Source organism: Leptonychotes weddellii, chromosome 3 (genome assembly GCF_054177405.1).
Source record: "Leptonychotes weddellii isolate Sample4059 chromosome 3, ASM5417740v2, whole genome shotgun sequence".
Lineage (NCBI taxonomy): Eukaryota > Metazoa > Chordata > Mammalia > Carnivora > Phocidae > Leptonychotes > Leptonychotes weddellii.
In genome coordinates, this window is record NC_138371.1 from 137,634,915 (window position 1) to 137,648,401 (window position 13,487).

The 13,487-nt window shown below is 33.8% G+C and overlaps 1 pseudogene; it reads left to right on the forward strand.

Annotated features, from left to right (window-relative positions):
- The first annotated feature begins 2,436 nt into the window (after positions 1-2,436).
- LOC102738435 (small ribosomal subunit protein bS16m pseudogene) lies at positions 2,437-2,911 on the forward strand (annotated as a pseudogene).
- Positions 2,912-13,487: the final 10,576 nt, after the last annotated feature.

Sequence of the window (13,487 nt, forward strand, 5' to 3'; positions counted from 1 at the left end):
TTTTTTATGTTGTTGCTTCAATTTGTTCAAATTATTCAGGTGCAGTTGAACCAGAGGAAACTGACTTATACCATTTGAACCTGCTCAATAATGATTTAGTTGGAAAATTTTAGATTATTTACTTTGAATCTAGATGATTTCTGTTGTCCTTGTGCAAGGAAAAAGTTAGTGGAGGAGTACTGGTCTTAGGGCATCACACAAGCAGAAAAAGATATGCTCAGTTCACCTCTGTTTTCCAGTTGTAGACCTGAGTGGGCTCCCCGAGGGTGCTCCACTCCAATCCCTACACTATGCATCATGATAAAAACACCAGAAGTAAAGCTGTTCCTCCCAGACACATCATGTTACATTGGAGATAATGGCTTTTCACTCTTTATCTATTGGTTTAATTTCTCATATCAAGTTATTACAAGTTAGTTATTGTTGACCCAACTGTCTTACTATCTTATCTTCTAAGGATAGTTTATTAACCCAACTACCCTATCTTCTGAGGATAAAGTTTAACAAGCAAGGATATACACACATGTGTATATACATATACACACTGGCCATCCCAACATAAACAACCATAATAGTGTAAAAAATGTATAAGGCAACTTTTTTTTAAGCTTTGGATAACAGCCTTCAAAATTTCTAGTCCTTAGAGAATAAAAATTCATGGATCAAAGCTTATGATCATATCAGCTCTCCCTGTGGACCACTGCACCATGAGCTTGCATCTAATCAGAATATGATAGTAGCACTGAACTAAAGAAGTAGTTATCAGTGATTGGGGCAGTGATTGGACTTTTATGAGGTAAGTCACCAGAGAGGAGTCAACTGCCTACCAGTGTGAGAAGCAATCTGGGTCTAAATTCTCTATGTTACCTCAACTAGGACTGGACTTCTAATATGAAGAGGAGGTCTACAGAATGTTTATCAGACAGCAGCTGCTACGTATTGAGAGCAGGACAATAATTGAGGTTAATGGGAACCACTTAAGGTCTGGTTCAACCCAAGGGGTGAAAATTTGTTAATACCTTTTTGTCACTCCAGTCCTGAAACTGAGATAAAGATTATAGCTCTACCTGCTCCAGACCTACCCTAGCAAAGCCTACATCAAATCCCTACAAAAAATTGATGGGCACACAATTTGGAAGTTGATTGTCTCACCAAGTTACAGGAACTTTGGTAATATCATGCGTTTTAGACAGATCTGCCTTAGGAAAATACAAAACCAAGTCTATTCAAATTCAAGGTGATCAGAAGTAGTTAATGCCCCAACTAGAATAAAATCAACAGTCTCTAGAGGAAGATAATGAGCACACAGTCTCTACAATTTATCATCCACAATGGCCATTATACAAGCAATAATCCCACTCATGTAAATAAACAGGAAAATGTGAATCAGAGTCAAGGAAAAAAAGCAGTCAATAAAAATCTGTTCCCAAGATGGCTGAAAGTTTCCTTTAGAAGACGGAAATGTTAAAAGTTACTATAAATATATTCATTTTTTTTATTTTCAAGATTTTATTTTTATTTATTTTATTTTATTTATTTATTTATTTGTCAAAGAGAGAGACAGCACAAATCAGGAGAGCGGCAGGCAGAGGGAGAATCAGGCTCCCTGTTGAGCAAGGATCCTGATCCGAGACTCAATGGGATCAAGACCTGAGCCAAAGGCAGACACTTAACTGACTGAGCCACCCAGGGTCCCCATAAATATATTCAAATAGGGTCACCTGGGCGGCTCAGTTGGTTAAACCTCTGCCTTTGGCTCAGGTTGAAATCCCAGAGTCCTGGGATTAAGCCCCGCATTGGGCTCCCTGTTCCATGGGAGCCTGCTTCTCCCTCTGCCTCTCTCTCTTTCTCTCATGAATAAATAAATAAAATCTTTAAAATATATATATATATATATTCAAAGAATTAAAGGAAATATGTTTTATTGAATGAATATATATCTTAGATAAATGGAGTTAGTGATGGAAAAGTAAGTGACCTTAAAAAATGAATCAATAGATAACCCATCTGAAGAGCTGAGGTAAAAAAATATATTAAAAAAGGCTGAAGAAAAATAAATAGAGGTTTATGAAGCTTGGAGTAATATTAAATAGTCTAACATACATGTAATAAGAGTCCCAGAAGGAGAAGAGAGAGAAGATGGAAATACAGATAAATAAATAAATAAATAAATAAATAAATAAATAAATAAACGCCAAATTTGATCAAAACATCCAATTACAGATCTGTCCTGCACCCGGGCGCTAGGGCTTGGGTGGAGGGGTGGGTGGTGAAGTCAGGGGTGTCGCAGTGTGGACTTCTCCGTGTTCCTCCTCCGCGCCCCCCCCCGCCGCCCCCCTCTCCCCCCAGAGGCCGTATTGCTGATCCGTGGCAGGTGGCAGCGCACTTGGAGGCGCGGCAAGTGGCGTACAGGCCTCAGCGCAAGCCGGATGCACCATGGGCCAGCTTACTACTGTCCTGTGCAAAGCCTACGGCGGAAGCCAGTTAACCATCCGCCTTGCCCTGAATGGCTGTACCAAACAGCCTTTCTACCGTATTGTGGCTGCTCACAAGTGTCCCAGGGATGGCCGTTTTGTGGAGCAGCTGGTCTCCTATGATCCACTGCCCAACAGCCACGGAGAGAAAATCGTTGCTGTCAACCTAGACCGGATCCAGCATTGGATCGGCTGTGGGGCCCACCTCTCTAAGCCTGTGGAGAAGCTTTCTGGGTCTTTCTGGCTTTTTCCCTCTGCATCCCATGATCACAAATACTGAGAGGCTGCGAAGGAAAGGGACATGCGAAGTCCTCTTAACATCTCAGAAAACAGATACAGAGGCTACAGAAACAAAAATGAGCTGACTTCAGTGAGCAGAGCATTGCGGAAAAGGTCAACACTTAAAACACTTGTGCAGAGCTCTTAGTTTTATTAGATTTGGAGGTCAATAAATGGAGTTTCGGAGTCAAAAACAAAAACAAAAACAAAAACCCCATCCAATTACAGATCTAATAAACTCAAGTAGGTCAAAGAAACAAAGTAATTTGGCACATCATAATCAAACAGGCAAATATCAGGAGAAAATCTTCAAAACATGCACAGAAAAAATGGCATATTACATATAGTATATCAAAGATAACAATGGTAGAAAAAATTATCAGAAGCAATTGAGGACAGAAGATAATGAAGAAGATAATGACATGACAGCTTTAAAAAGCTAACCACAATAACAACAAAATTGCCTTTCATCCAATAATTCAATATTCAGAAAGAATATCCTTTAAAATTTAAGGTTAAAATAAATGCATTTTCAGGTAACTGAAAGCTTAGGGAATCTGACACCAGACGCGAACTATAAGAAATGATAACATTTTTTTTAAGCTGAGGAACTAAATAGAAATTTGAATCTACAGAAGAAAAAACATGAACACTGAAAATGGTAAATAAATAAGTAATATACTCATCAGGTCTTATATATTTGAGGAAAAGTAATTCAGGGGATATAGGTAAAAAAAAATGGTGTGATGGGTTTTATGTTATATAAAGTTGTCAAAGAATGCCAATGCCTCACTGATAAGAGACATTTCATTATAGATCTAAAGAAAGTGAACGAGTCAGCCATGAGGATGTCTAAGAGATGAACCTTTTAGACAAAAAATAAACAAAGTAAAGACCCTGAAATGAAACTATGCTTGGGGTAGTCAAGGGTTGAGAAGGAATTCTGTGTAGCTGGTATGGACGGAGGGAGAATGGAGTAAGTAGTAGAAAATATGGACCAGGTCAAGTTCCAGGTCATGGTGAGTATTTGGCTTTACTCTAAGTTTGACAGGGAGCTACTGCAAGGTTTTGAATGAAATGACATAGTATATCTTTAATTTTAAAAGGGTCACTCAGGTTCCTGCAATAAGTAGAGATGTGGAATTCTAGAGATGGAGAGTGGATGCAAAACAATCAAAATCTGAATATATTTTCAAGGAGGAGCCAACAGGATTTAAGGATGGATTTAATACAGAGAGTGAAAGAGAAAACAAGGATGATTTGCTAATTTTCTGGGAAGTTGATGTGATGAAGACTTTCGGTGATGTTTCAGTTAGCATTCATCAAAAAAACGGATGGCATACTGAAATTGGGTAATTTGAAAAGAGTTTAATAAAGGGAAGAGACTATTTACAAAGGTTGGGTCTGGGAAAATCAAGAAGGGTTTGTACAGGACTCTGGGGGCTAAAAACTGATGAGAGAGTGGTTGCCATTATAATCCCTAAGTCTAAGAGAAGCAGCAGTTACCACAAACCATAAAGAGGACTTCCAAAAATAGGAGTGCCCTAAGAAAACTGTGTTCTTCAGTAAAGTGTTGCAGACAACACATGGTGATCTTAGTGAAAAGGATCCAGGGCCATAAATATCCCAGTATTATTCTCTTCTTGCTCTCTAGACCTCATTCTGGGGTCTCTCATGAAATCTAGCTGGAAGTAAGAGGGCAAGGGAGATTCTTGATCCAGTTCATATGGCTTAAGTCTGCTATGGTAGAAAGCAAAGTGGAAAAATTTGAATAATGGATCCAAGGCAGTTATTTGAAGATACATAACACAGGTAGAATGCCAAGAATCAATCATTAGACAGCAAAGAAATGTTCAGTAGTCTGGAGTTCAAGGGAAAGATTAGAACAAGCAGTATAAATTAGAGAATGCCAGCATAAATACGATATATAAAGCCATGTGGCTGGATGTGTAGTTTCTAATAAAACATATGTCAAAAGTCTCATATCTAGGGCTATCTAGAATTAGGTGAGGAAATGAAAGAAATCAGCAAATCAGACTGAGAAGGATTGTCTGGTGAGGTAGTAGGAGAACCATGAAAGAGTTCTGGCTTACAACCAAGTGAAGATTGATTCAAGAACTAGGGAGGTGATGGTGGCTAAGTTGGTTGAGCATCACACTCTTGGTTTTGGGTCAGGTCATGATCTCAGGGTCCTGGGATCGAGTCCCACTTCGGGCTTCACAGTCAACGCAGAGTCTGCTTGAGATTCTCTCCCACCCCCACAACCCCTTGCACTCTCTCCCTCAAAACAAAACAAAACAAAACAAAAACAAAAAAGATGAAGTAGGGAGGTGATTAAAAAAAGTGTCAAATATTGCTCAAAGTTTAGTAGGATAAGACCTAAGGAATGGTTACGATTTTTGGTGTTATGAAAGTGATTTTACTGAACAGTATCCAAGTCTGGATCTCACAAAACACCCAAATATTTGCCAGTTCCAGGAGACCTGAACTTCCTTTGACTTTGGTGCTCACTCCACTTTGAGGACCATGAAATCAACGTGACAATCTCAAATTGTCATTAAGTAAATTAGACATCTTAAAGTAAAACTTCCCAAAGCTTCTCTAGCACCAACTTAAATTTAGAAAGGTCTTTAAATCTCTATAATGATTGTTGTAAGGCCAATTGAATATATACACTGTAATTTGTTAGATTGGCTTAATCTATACATTTATCCTCTTGTTAATGAGTGTTAAACTTGTGGAAGGTACTGAACCGTGCTTGGTGATGACATATTACTCTATCAGTCCTCTCCTTTCAGTAGGCTTCTGCATACAGGGCATGTAAATACATGGTAGGACAAATTTCAATGCATGGTCTTCCTATTCACCTACCAACTTACCTCCCTGAAAAATAGTTATCTTTGTTATCTTAAAAGTAAAGAAGAGTAGAAACAAAATTTATTTTCTAGCAGGACCTAAATCTAAGAAGTATAAAGGCTACTATTTTGACCACTCAATTATATACTCATCTTCCCTCTGATCTGGATATAATTTTGTGTTTCATGGTGTATGAAGGTCAGTTACCAATATTATAGATGACTTTGAACTATGATTACTTATAATAAGAGCTCCCATGAGTTTTTCAATTCCTCAGTTATTTTATATTTATGAACAACTACCACACATTCAGTTTACTCTCTATGATACTGAAAATCTTTCAGGGACACTTTCATTGGTGCCTTTTTTCCCCACAAAGTCTGCAGAGGTTTGAAATCTTTTTTAAAGTTTCAGGTCACTTTCTCACAATCTGTGTATGTTTAGCAAAGAAATGCAGTGTCCCTCCTGATATGGAGTATTTGGTTTTAGGCCCTCGTGAGAAACTTAAAATTGATTTTTTAGTCATAAATTCAGTAACAATTTTCCTTGTAACTTCTATAATTGGAAATCTCCCTTAACATTTATTGTTGCCTTTTCAAAAAACTTGAATCATTGCTCTTGAACAACTCCAGGAGAAGAATTTTACTTCTCTTTGCCTTTCTTGTTCATCTAATTGCTTTCCTATTGATTCATATTTGGATTTCTTTCCGCTGTATTATGGATCCCATTGGGAAAAGAGCAAGCAAAACTTGTATGTTTGTTAACATTCATCACAAGGCACAATTCAGTGTCTACCACAAAGTAGCAATCATTAAAAATAGGGTAAGTGTATAAATTAAGGCAATCTAGTGAATTGGGGTTTGTTTACTCATTACATGAGATAGAAAGTATGTGTTTCTTTTTTATGTGTGTTTACATGTTACTAAACACATCTGTTTCTTCTTTTCTTGACTATATGATAGTCAAATAGCTAGAGATCAGAATAATGTTTTACACAATTTTAAATCCCTGGATCTTGTCAGAATGTCTGGTGCAGAGTAGACACACACTAGCTACTAGTCGAACCTAATTGACTTGCCAAAAATTTGGACTGAAATTCTAACTGATTGTCATATCCTCCTGTAATTCAGATAAAGCAATGGAAGAAATATTTCTTACATGTCTCATACATATATGTATATATTTGTATGTATAATATATATATATTTTTAAAATGCTAATATATGTATATATTTAAAATGCTAATATAGTGCTCAAAAGCTTCTATTCTCTTAAGTGGGAAAAGTTTGAAGAAATGACCCATATTTATTACAGTAAAGATTACAGGATTACAGATATCTTAAGTCACTAATATTTTAGAGAATATGACAATCTAAAGATCTTCTCCCTTAAATCATCCACATATACTCATGCACAGTTTGATTCCAAAGGGTTCACAAACCCTAACTTTCAGTATCCAAGGGTCATAGATAAAAGCACAGATTTATAGCAATCCATATGAAAAGATCCCAATACATCACTTCAGTCCTTGACTGAGGAAACCATGTTTCAGTATACATCCCTAATAATCTCAAAGTATAATAACAATAATGTTGATAAAAATAATAATAAAGTAATATGTGTAGTATCATGCAAAGGAAACGATAATGAATTTGGGATTAGGTATCCTACATTCAAATTGTATAACACTGTTGAAGTTTTATTCTTCTTTGACTCAGAACATCAGCCCACATATTGGACATTGTGGAGAAACTACTGTAGGCACTCAGTAAATATGTGTAATCTGACTAGTAATTATTTTCCCATCTTCTGTCGGTGATGGTTAAGCTGATAAACCTGAGTTATAATAATTTATTCCCTAATAACATTTTCTGTTAGTTCAATATGTGAACTTTAATTTTAAATTCATTTTAAATTTTGTTTTTAATCTGACTTTAGATTAATAGTTTTAATATTTAACTTTACATTTACTATATCATTTAGTGAGATGCATAATTGGGGTTGACAACAAATTAAATGAATGTGTTCAGGAAATAATTCTATATAAGTTTACTTTCCCCCCCCCCCCCTATTTTCTACTCTTGAAGCTGACCTTACAAAAAATATCAGGGTAGTGCAATTTGAGGCACATGGAACTTGTTTTACTGTTTAATTCATTGACACTTGGCATCATTTTTTGTTTTTCTTCTATCCTGATAGTAGGTAAACATCCCCAAGATGTATGAGTTCAGATAAATTCTCAATTTTTAATTTTTTTCTTCTTTGTTCACAATTGAAAATTTAAGCAATATTAAAAGTTCAAGATACATCAATATGACCTCACATTTCTTTAATAAAATAATAAAGTAACTTCACACTTCTAAAAAACAGTAAATGTATAACCTTATTTTTTATGCGAACCAATGACGCTTAAAATAAAGTTTAAACAGCAGTCAAATGTAGATCACAATGGTCAAATTTTACATGTACTATAGTTTTCTGTTTTCATCTCAATGATATAAATGTTGACATGTTTATCCAATGAATTCTAATCGTGAATGATTATGACTCAATTGTAGCTACACAAATTTTAAAAATATAATTTTAAGTTGTAAAATATCAGTGAAATTTACAGTAAAATCCAATTTATATCAAATACAAAATTACACTATATATATAGTGAGATTATAAGGAAAAAAGAAAACATAAGATATTCAGAATATCTGTGTTAAGACTGTGAACAATATCAGGAATACTCTCAAATTGGCTTGTGTGAGTACATAGATTCTTTATATTCCATATACACATTAAGTATATTCTTTGATATGCATGAAACATATCATTAAAACAGAATAAAAACATGTAAAAGGCTGAGTTCCAAACTGAGAAAGAATACATCACACTTGTAAAACCCTTTCTATATGCAAAGCAATATATTTAGAGATTAGTCATACTTTTTTCATAAATATTTAAGTATTTGTATATCCATGGAATTAAGAATAACACTTTGGTAAAGTTCCAAAAATGTTTTTGTGGATGGCAGCTTTTAACCATTCAACTAATTGTCTCCTCAAAATTCCTGACATTTCTAATTCATATCTTTGGCCAACAAACTTCCTCTACTCAGGAAATGGATATTTTTGCAGTATTATCATCTTAGTTAATTGTCCACTGACATATTATTATAATTAAAAATGCATTTTAATGGTTCATTGCTTTAACCAGTGAGTTTTGTAAAACATTGTTGTTGAATTCCAGAGAAGGGGGTTTCTATTTTTAAATATTATTTGTATAGATAGTTTTTATTATTTTAAAGTCTTTAAAAGAGTTTAAAGACTATTTAGAACTATATTAATTTTACATTTTCTACAATTAAAAATCGATCCTTTTCATTTATGTGATCACAGATGGCCAGTCAGTTATTGACCAGAAGAAAACTGGAGAAAATCTAAACATATTTAAAAAAGGGTGCTTTGTTTTCTTTTCCCTCTAAAACATTATATTGTAGAGAGATTTTCTATTTTAATTTAAAATATTGTTTGAGAGAACTAGTAATGTCTGGCAAAATATGGTTTTGTTTGAAGAATACTTAGAGCTCTGTTAACTTTAAATTTACTGCAACTTAAAAAATCCTTTTTATCTATGCAAGCACACAGTTGGCAAGTCTAGGTAAATGACAAGATTGTGCACAGTATTTAACAATGCACCATACTGCAAACAAAAAAAGCAGGTTTTGATTCATGTAATCATTAGGATCTAATTAAAAAATTAAAAGTCTTTCAGCATTTTGACAGTTCTGTATGCATGTCATTCAAGAAGATATGGCAGGTAGATTAAAAAATTAATCTCTCAAAAGGCAAAATATTCAATATAAACTTAAAGTGGCTTAAAATGAACCAGTGATGTTTGTCATTCTTGTTATTCTTATTTGGCTGCATAGTTTCCACATTAGTGCTTAAATCAAACCTTTTGGCATTGTCCTTAAAAGCCCACTTAAAGCCTTCTATTATAGCACAAGACTTCAGTTCTTGGTGTACCTTTGGGCTCAAAGCAATCTGATTCATGCTTATTCAACTTCCCTTTCCTTTGCCTCATTATTTTTCAGATATCCTACATCCACCTCATAATTTTCTGATGCCGTAATTCTCCTTAACTCCTTGTCTCCTTTCTTTCTAGCCTTTTCTAAGGGAATTCTTCTGCATTTTTTTTTAATAATTTCTTCTATTATTTTACCTCAATATGTTCTTTATTAAATAATTCTTTTCCATGAATTTTACTCTTTCTCTTTGTTTACTTTTTCAGTTCAGACAAAAACACACTAAAGACCCTTCATGTCACCAGTGTCTTGACATTTCTGTGTGCAAGATGTCATCTCTACAACATTTTTCATCCCTTCCTGAGACCATTACAAGCTATTTTTTGTCCTTATTCTTGTGCTAAAATTGCTTTATCAGAGTATTAGCTTCTGCTAAATTATATGAAATAAAGAAGAAAAAGGAGCATACATGGATGGCGAAATGGAGACCCAAGGAAATAAAAATATCTGTTTATTGTAACAAATATATTAACAAACATGGATTCAGAACTTGACATCTATGATTTCTCATTGGGTAAATTTATACAAAATATAAAACTAACCTACATCATAGTTTCCTTTCCTAAAAAGAATAAATTAATATTAGCTTTCTTTTTTGCTGCATTGTTGTCAGTTAAATAAAATAATGTGTTAAGATTTTATGCAAGTGACTGCCAAATAATAAGCATAAGCCAAATATGTGTGTGTGTGTGTCTCTGTGTGTGTCTGTGTGTGTGTGTGTGCTCCTAGTATTAAAAATAATCTTTTGGCATTACTTAACCAAAAAATCTTTTGGTATTACCTAACTAAAGAGAGAACTGATTTAAGCTGAAATAAAACAACAATATTCAGTGTCTGTAGAATGAATAATAAGCATATTCTTGTCTCTTAATACTGATATGAAATCTATATTTTTAATTATAGACAAAATTATTACTCATCATTGGCAGGAAACTGTAATATCTATTTATATGACCATCTAATAAACAACCTTAAATTCTATCACATTTTGGGATTCCAAGAATGGTAAATTCTGTAGAGTTTAAATATAGTTAATCTTCTTTTAAAATGCTATTATATTTTATTATATTTATTTTATATATTATATTTATTATATAATTATATATATTATATTTATTATATATTATTTATATTTTATTGATACATGTGACTATCAATGAAAGCAGCTCCTGTCAAAAGTGAAAACTAAATAAATGATCATTTGTATTATAGGTGTTGGTTAATTTCTTAATTTTTAAAAATATAGATGATATATTTTCACTTTTTTTATCATTTAGGAAAATATGTCAGCATGACCAGAATTTTCCCTTCATATAAGATCACAGAAGTAAAAATACTTTTCTATACAGGTCAGTGGACTAATAATTACAGCCAAATATTGCCAAGGTCACAATATGGCCTTTCTAACACAGGACTTAGAATATAGTCTCAAGGAGTCCATCTTAACTAGTCAAAGTATCATATTTTCCAAGTTCTTATTATATGTATATATATATGCTCAATTCCATAAGTATATCATAATTTAGAAATCTAATTTCTAATATAGCAGTACAGAAGGAGAATATATAAATCAAATTATATGAATTCATAAGAGTAATTTATTTAATCTGAGACTGTCATAGGGTGGACTGATTCATGTCTTGGTACCATGCCTCTTAGCATTCATTCTGAAGAATTAACTATAATAATAGAAACAAAGAAATCAGGAGTTGATAAAATCATCCACTGATTCTTTAATATTTTGGGGGTTATGTAACTGTCCCTCATAGAAGCTATCAATAATCTTTGAATAAAAATACAGAAATGTGCAAGGAAAAACAACTTTTCCACAAGTCCTAGAACTGCATTAGCAAAAGTAAAAGGGACACACACACACACACACAATCTCAATATGATCAGCCTTGAAGATTCTCAGAGCTATACACAACTTGCCTATATCTCTGGTCATATCAACACAAACACTCAAGTTCCTGTTCGTGAGAGTCCATCCATCTTCATATGCTTTTCATAAATCCTTCATTCTCCCTCCCCTTCCAGAAATGTCCAAATCTCCAAACCCCCAAAACAAGATATAAACAGGACATGATCACTGTCCCTAAGCAGTCAACAATAATCTTATTTTTATTGTTTGCATAATATAACATTAATATTCTGAGTAAATCTGGACAGTAAGTCTTTCAAAAGTCTTTGAAGATTGGCTGATTAATTTGTTAATTGACTGACCTCATTGGCAGACCATCCAGGTGAACTCATTCTGAGAACTTTGTTTAATAAAATTGTATGCTATTAAACCAAAGGTTAGCCTTTGTAATTGTTTTCACTGAAGAAATCTGATTTTCCAGTACCCCCCAAGGGCCTTGCTTGCTTTGCTACAATTAGTGTTTCATTTCTAAGGTCCTTATTTTGATGACCCAATGCCCCTCAATAAGCTGAAAAATATAATCTTATCTTTGGGGAAGATTTTAGAGATAAGGGTGGAGGCTCTTACTTCAAGTAGAAAAAATATAAGAGAAGTTACATTTATTTAAATTACAAATTTGAATTTCATTTTGTACGGCAGCAGAAACCAATCAATCTTCATGGGAAACAAAGAGTGTGAAGCGTATATGATGGAAGCAGCATTTAAATGGGATGCAGTTTTATAGAAGCACTTGTTATAAGAGTGTCACAAGACTGATTAACTAAGTGTTTTATATTAATGTATTTTAGCTTCAGTAATTTTTACATGAGCTACAATCTAAGTATTATGTGTTTAAAAAAGCAAATTTGACAGAGACATAAGAAAAGATATGGTAGAATGCATATTTCTTTGCAATAGAATCTAATGTGGGATATTAGAAATTACAGTTTATCATTCCTAAGCAAAATGTAAATTTAAAAAAAATGATTCCAAAGTACAAAGTGGAAAAATTGATTTTTCTCTCTATAAAATGCAGACAGTCTGCAACTTACAATGTTTCAACTTATAATTTTTCAACTTTTACAATGGCGCAAAAACAATAGGAATTCAGTAGAAACTGTACACTGAATTTTGAATTTTGATCTCTTCCTGGGCTAGTGATACGTGGTACCATAGTCTCCCACAATGCGGGGCGATGGCAGTGAGCCACAGTTCCCTGTCAGCCACACGATCATGAGGGTAAACAACCAATATACTTACAACCCTTCTGCACCCATACAACCACTCTCTTTTTCACTTTCAGTACAGTATTCAATAAACTACATTAGATAGTCAAAACTCCATTATAAAAAGGCTTGGTGTTAGATGATGTTGCCCAACTGTACGCTAATGTAAGTGTTCTGAGCACATTTAAGGTAAGCTAGGCTAAACAATGAACCCCCATAGGTTAGGTGTATTAAATCCATTTCAACTTATGATATTTTCAACTTATGATGAGTTTAGCAGGGCATAACCCCATCATAAGTCAAAACAGATTCTGATTTAACTATCCAATTTCTTAATTAAATCAACTCTAATGTTAACATTAAATTCTTAGGGAGAATATGTATTATTAATATCAAATGAATAAAGAGTCATAATTTTTACATCTTCTACTTCCAGCCAGGATTGCATAGGAAAGCAATATACTTTCCTGATAAAAGGATACAAAAACTTTCTTACAAAGACTCAAAAGGGACTTTCAGCAAAGATAATGAGGCAGTAACTAACATACAGATGTCCTTCCTAGAAATATATTAAAATGAGAACTTTGTCAATAAAAGCTAAAAATAGAGAAAAGAAATGTTATAATTGAAATGCACTTGAAAGAATTTCTCCTGAACATGGTAAAAATGAAACTGAA